The 7460-nt window shown below is 37.8% G+C and overlaps 1 protein-coding gene across 1 annotated transcript in view; it reads right to left on the bottom strand.

Annotated features, from left to right (window-relative positions):
- RGS22 (regulator of G protein signaling 22) overlaps window positions 1-7460 on the bottom strand; it is a 174359-nt gene that overhangs the window by 37753 nt on the left and 129146 nt on the right. The gene's annotated exons all lie outside the window — the stretch shown is intronic.

The raw sequence follows: 7460 nt of genomic DNA, 5'->3' as shown, positions 1-7460 counted from the left end.
ACCCTCTCCAGCATTTACTGTTTCTAGATTTATTGATGATGGTCATTCTGACCGGTGTGAGATGATATCTCATTGTAGTTTTGATTTGCATTTCTCTAATGATTAATGATGTTGAGCATTCTTTCATGTGTTTGTTGGCAATCTGTATATCTTTGGAGAAATGTCTATTTAGGTCTTCTGCCCATTTATGGATTGGGTTGTTTGTTTTTTTGTTATTGAGCTGCATGAGCTGCTTATAAATTTTGGAGATTAATCCTTTGTCAGTTGCTTCATTTGCAAATATTTTCTCCCATTCTGAGGGTTGTCTTTTGGCCTTGGTTATGGTTTCCTTTGCTGTGGAAAAGCTTTTAAGTTTCATTAGGTCCCATTGTTTATTTTTGTTTTTATTTCCATTTCTCTAGGAGGTGGGTCAAAAAGGATCTTGCTGTGATTTATGTCATAGAGTGTTCTGCCTATGTTTTCCTCTAAGAGTTTGATAGTGTCTGGCCTTAACATTTAGGTCTTTAATCCATTTTGAGCTTACTTTTGTGTATGGTGTTAGGGAGTGTTCTAATTTCATACTTTTACATGTACCTGAACAGTTTTCGCAACACCACTTATTGAAGAGGCTGTTTTTCTCCACTGTATATCCTTCCCTCCTTTATCAAAGATAAGGTGACCATATGTGTGTGCGTTTATCTCTGGGCTTTCTATCCTGTTCCATTGATCTATATTTCTGTTTTTGTGCCAGTACCATACTGTCTTGATTACTGTAGTTTTGTAGTATAGTCTGAAGTCAGGGAGCCTGATTCCTCCAGCTCCATTTTAATATATATATATATATTTTAACTTCGGGTCAAGAGGTTACTGGGACATGTCAAGACTATATTAAAAAATCATAGCTTTTATTTCTCTTGGATTTGAAGAACCTAAAATTTTTTTTTCTTTTTTGCTCCTACCCTGTGTCTTCATATCTATGTGTGTCTCATTGACAGCATCTAATTCCATGTTTTTCCCACCCATTCTGTCAATCTCTGCCTTTTAAATGAACCTAAGACTTTGATGCACATACCTTATGTAAATACGGGTTTCATTTAATCCTGATTGTTTCTTCTCCTGGCAAAGAAGCAGCTTTCCTGTCTACTTTGACTCATTTAACAAATTCATATTAAGTTCCTACTACATGCCAGACACTGAGCTGAGCCCCAAGACACAGTATCTGTCCTTTAAAGCCTCAATATCTACTGGCATCATAAAGATCAGATCAGAAATTAATGAAAAAAAAATGAAGAAAACAATAGCAAAGATCAATAAAACTAAAAGCTGGTTCTTTAAGAATATAAACAAAATTGATAAACCATTAGCCAGACTCATCAAGAAAAAAAGGGAGAAGACTCAAATCAACAGAATTAGAAATGAAAAAGAAGTAACAACTGACACTGCAGAAATACAAGGATCATGAGAGACTGCTGCAAGCAACTCTATGTCAATAAAATGGACAACCTGGAAGAAATGGAAAAATTCTTATAAAAGCACAACCTTCCGAGACTGAACCAGGAAGAAATAGAAAATATAAACAGACCAATCACAAGCACTGAAATTGAAACTGTGATTAAAACTCTTCCAACAAACAAAAGCCCAGGACCAGATGGCTTCATAGGTGAACTCTATCAAACATTTAGAGAAAAGCTAACACCTATCCTTCTCAAGCTCTTCCAAAATATAGCAGAGGGAGGAACACCCCCAAACTCATTCTAGGAGGCCTCTATCACCCTGATACCAAAACTAGACAAAATATGTCACAAAAAAAGAAAACTAAAGGCCAATAACACTGATGAACACAGATGCAAAAATCCTCAACAAAATACCAGCAAACAGAATCCAACAGCACATTAAAGGGATAATAAACTATGATCAAGTAGGGTTCCTCCCAGTAATGCAAGGATTCTTCAATATACACAAATCAATCACTGTGATACACCATATTAACAAACTGAAGGATAAAAACCATAGGACAATCTCAATAGACGCAGAAAAAGCTTTTGACAAAATTCAACACCCATTTATGATAAAAACTCTCCAGAAAGTAGGCATAGAGCTAACTTACCTCAACATAATAAAGGCCATATATGACAAACCCACAGCCAACATTGTTCTCAAAAGTGAAAAACTGAAACCATTTCCTCCAAGATCAGGAACAAGAGAAGGTTGCCCATTCTCACCGCTATTATTCAACACAGTTTTGGAAGTTTTAGCCACAGCAATCAGAGAAGAAAAAGAAATAAAAGGAATCCAAATCAGAAAAGAAGAAGTAAAGCTGTCACTGTTTGCAGATGACATGATACTACACATAGAGAATCCTAAAGATGCTCCCAGAAAACTACTAGAGCTAATCAATGAATTTGGTAAAGTAGCAGGATACAAAATTAATGCACAGAAATCTCTTGCATTCCTATACACTAATGATGTAAAACCTGAAAGAGAAATTAAGGAAACACTCCCAATTACCATTACAACAAAAAGAATAAAATAGCTGGAATAAACCTACTTAAGGAGACAAAAGACCTGTATGCAGAAAAGTATAAGACACTGATGAAAGAAATTAAAGACGATATAAACAGATGGAGAGATATACCATGTTCTCGGATTAGAAGATTCAACATTGTGAAAATGACTATACTACCTAAAACAATCTACAGATTCCATGAAATCCCTATCAAACTACCAATGGCATTTTTCATAAAACTAGAACAAAAAATTTCACAATTTGTATGGAAACACAAAAGACCCCAAACAACCAAAGCAATCTTGAGAAAGAAAAACGGAGCTGGAGGAATCAGGCTCCCTGACTTCAGACTTTACTACAAAGCTACAGTAATCAAGACACTATGGTACTGGCACAAACTAAATGTAAGGCCAGACACTATCAAACTCTTAGAGGAAAACATAGGCAGAACACTCTATGACATAAATCATAGCAAGATCGTTTTTGACCCATCTCCTAGAGAAATGGAAATAAAAACAAAAATAAACAAATCGGACCTTATGAAACTTAAAAACTTTTGCACAGGAAAGGAAACCATAAACAAGATGAAAAGACAACCCTCAGAATGGGAGAAAATAGTTGCAAATGAAGCAACTGACAAAGGATTAATCTTCAAAATATATAAACAGCTCAGGCAGCTCAATATCAAAAAAACAAACAACTCAATCCATAAATGGGCAGAAGACCTAAACAGACATTTCACCAAAGAAGATATACAGATTGCCAACAAACACATGACAGGATGTTCAACATCACTAATCATTAGAGAAATGCAAATCAAAACTACAGTGAGGTTATCACCTCACGCCGGTCAGAATGGCCATCGTCAAAAATCTAGAAACCATAAATGCTGGAGAGGGTGTGGAGAAAAGGGAACCCTCTTGCACTGTTGGTGGGAATGTAAATTGATACAGCCACTATGGAGAACAGTATTGAGGTTCCTTAAAAAAACTAAAAATATAACTACCATACGACCCAGCAATACCACTACTGGGCATATACCGAGAAAACCATAATTCAAAGAGTCATGTACCACAGTGTTCATTGCAGCTCTATTTACAATAGCCAGGTCATGGAAACAACCTAAGTGTCCATCGACAGATGAATGGATAAAGAAGGTGTGGCACATATATACAATGGAATATTACTCAACCATAAAAAGAAACGAAATTGTTACGTGTAGTGAGGTGGATGGACCTAGAGTCTGTCATACAGAGTGAAGTAAGTCAGAAAGAGAAAAACAAATACCATATGCTAATGCATATACATGGAATCGAAAAAACAAAATGGTTCTGACGAACCTAGAGGCAAGACAGGAATAAAGATGCAGACGTAGAGAATGGACTTGAGGACATGGGGAGGAGGAAGGGTAAGCTGGGATGAAGTGAGAGAGTAGCAACGACATATATACACGACCAAATGTAAAATAGATAGCTAGTGGGAAGAAGCTGCATCGCACAGCGAGATCAGCTCGGTGTTTTGTGACCACCTAGAGGGGTGGGATAGGGAGGGTGGGAAGGAGACTCAAGAGGGAGGGCATATGGGGATATATGTATACATACAGCCGATTCACTTTGTTATACAGCACAAACTAACACACCATTGTAAAGAAATTATACTTCAATAAAGATGTTCAAAAAAATTTCTCTTGGAAGAGGAGCATGAAAAACGTTTTTCCAATCTGAGATAGTTAATAAGTGGTAATGATAAAGGTATACACAGGGCCCTAGCAGAGCACTGAGAATAGGCATCTTACGCAACTTACAGGTGGATGCAAAAGCTTTTTCTACCATAACTGCTTCTACAGCAAGGTGATTTAGGCTCAAAAAGGCTAGCAACACAAGCGGGAATGCTGGTGGTTACAGGTGTATTATTATGCATCTCTTAGGATCTATATTTTTTCAGATAACCTATTACATTATCATCTTCATAGATAAAAGAATTTAGAAATAGTAATTGTACATCAAAAAGACCCAGTTTTATGTCACAGATGTAAGGCTATCACTTTTTAAAATAAAGAGGTAGCTTAGCTTGAATTATGACATTTTTTATCAAAGACATTGTTCTCTAAATCACTAGAAAGCACACGAATTTGGAAACTTGTAATTCTAGGCCAGAAATAAGCCAACATTTATTAAGTAGTTACTGTATGACAGGCACTGTAATAACTATCTTACGGACAGTATTAAAGAAAGAAAATTTCTAGAGCTTGCCATATAAAACTATACATATATAAATTTGGCATAAGTTATTTGTGAAAAATCTTGATATAAATGTTACACTGAGATAACAGTTAGCATTTTTTACTCAATTTAGTATTCCCTCTGAAAATGCCTATTTATAACACGTTTGGTATGTTACCAAAAATTAAATTTTTGCCATTACTAGGGAAATGATCATATATTTGGTGAGCCTCGCTTATTATTATGGAATATAAGGATTATGAAATAAAAACAAATTTGTGAAATTATACGGTTTTAATTTTAAGAGTATAGAGATAGAATTTAGATAGAATCAGGATTGGTATTTTTTCTAGTTGTTCTGCCCTACTATACCTTTAGCCGAGTTCACTTTTACCTATCGTTAAGGCCTATGTGTTAAGCACATAGTCGACCGTTGAACAACGTGGGGGTTAGGGGCACCAACCCTGCCTCGCTGTTGGAAATCCACGTATAACTTTACAGTTGGCCATCTGCATCTGTGGCTCCACATCCTTGGATTCAACCAACAGTGGACTGTGAAGTACTGTAGTCTGAATTTATTGAAAAAAATTCAGATATAAGCGGACCTTGCAGTTCAAACCTGTTGTTCAAGGTTCAACTGTACTGTCCTCTAGTAAACGTTCTGTGTCTCCCTCAGTCCAGGAGATGGCCATCTTAGGTACTTCCATTTTACCCTGTGCTTCTCCCACCACTACACTAATCATACTCTTATAATCACCTTGTCTATCACTTGTCTGTCCCTCCCCTAACACTGTAAGCCCTGACAGGAAAGACTGTTTTGATCACAGCTGTATCCTCAGGATTTAGCCTGGCCCTTGATAGGTGCTGAAAAAGTATTTCTTGGATGTATATTTCCTTTAGGTCTTTTCTCTATGGGGACGGACACACACACACACACACACACATTTATATTAAATCATACTGCTTTCTAGTATCTAGGTTTTAAAAAAATCAATAAGATGAACACCTTTTCTCATTGATTAATCTCCTATAGCATAATTTTTAATGGCTGCAGAGTATTCCACTGTATAGATGTATCATAATTAAAATAACCAATGTCCTGTTGTTGTACATCAGGGTTCTTTCCAATTTATCACAATTCCGAATAATGTTTGATTAAGATCACTGTAGCCATCTCTTTACATATTACTAGAATCATCACTGGGAGGGAGCATAACTTAGTGATTAGGGGCACAAGCTTTAGCAACAGAATGTCTTGGTTCAAATTCTGGTTTTACTACTTAATTAGCTGTATGATGTCAGAAGTTTCTTAACTTCTCTGTGCCTTAGCTTCTTCATCTGTAAAATGGTGAGAATTAACAGGTTTGACCTAGGATTCTTATAAAGTCGTTATTACATGAAAAGCATTAAGGTAATATCTGACAGAGGTAAACACTTAATATGAGTAAGCCATATAAAAGTGAGCACAGTAAGACTTGCTAGGTGGAATGCTTTCCCCCTGGCAAACTTCTTCAAGACCCAATTCAAGTATCATCACTTCTTATTTATTTATTTATTTATTTATTTATTTATTTATTTTTGGCTGTTTGGGTCTTCGTTGCTGCTCATGGGCTTTCTCTAGTTGCAGTGAGCAGGGGCTACTCTTTGTTGCAGTGTGCGGGCTTCTCACTGTGGTGGCTTCTCTTGTTGCGGAGCATGGGCTCTAGGCACGTGGGCTTTAGTAGTTGTGGCACATGGGCTCAGTAGTTGTGGCTCACGGGCTCTAGAGTGCAGGCTCAGTAGTTGTGGTGCACGGGCTTAGTTGCTCCGCGGCATGTGGGATCTTCCCGGACCAGGGCTTGGGCCCATGTCCCCTGCAGTGGCTGGTGGATTCTTAACCACTGCACCACCAGGAATGTCCCCCTTCTTTTTTTAAAAATTTTTGTTGGCATATAGTTGATTTACAATGTTGTATTAGTTTCTGCTGTACAGCGAAGTGAATCAGTTATGCATATACATATAACCACTATTTTTCAGATTCTTTTCCCATATAGGTCATTACAGAGTATTGAGTAGAGTTCCCTATAAGTATCGTCACTTCTGTTGAGATCTCCCTGAGCTACCACCCTCCCTGAATCATTTTCCCCTCTGTGCCCAAATTATAACTAGTGAGAACAGTGATCATAATCAATGTTATTTCATGATATTTTGTTTTCATGGATGATTCCCTCCTCGAAGGAGGGCAGTGTATTTTATCCATTTTTTAAATTCCTACAATCTAGCATAATAGTTGGCACATTAGTGATTTAGTAAATGCTTACTGAATAAACAAATTCACCTTTAAAGCATGATTTTTTTTTTTTTTGTGGTACGCGGGCCTCTCACTGTTGTGGCCTCTCCCGTTGCAGAGCACAGGCTCCGGACGCGCAGGCTCAGCGGCCATGGCTCACGGGCCTAGCCGCTCCGCGGCATGTGGGATCTTCCCGGACCGGGGCACGAACCCGTGGCCCCTGCATCGGCAGGCAGACTCTCAACCACTGTGCCACCAGGGAAGCCCCTAAAGCATGATTTTTAATAGCTACCTAGTATTGTATGTCCTCCGTTCTATACCACAGAAAAGATATTTAAATGAAGACCAAGAGCAGCCTTGAAGGAGAAACAGTCACAAAGTTAAGGGTTGACTATGTATGAGTCTATGTTTTCTTTTTTTTTTTTTTTTTTTTTTTTTTGCGGTACGCGGGCCCCTCCCCGCTGTGGCCTCTCCCGTTGCGGGG

This window comes from Physeter macrocephalus, chromosome 15 (genome assembly GCF_002837175.3).
Source record: "Physeter macrocephalus isolate SW-GA chromosome 15, ASM283717v5, whole genome shotgun sequence".
Taxonomy (NCBI): Eukaryota; Metazoa; Chordata; class Mammalia; order Artiodactyla; family Physeteridae; genus Physeter; species Physeter macrocephalus.
This window is presented reverse-complemented; position numbering and strand designations above follow the sequence as displayed.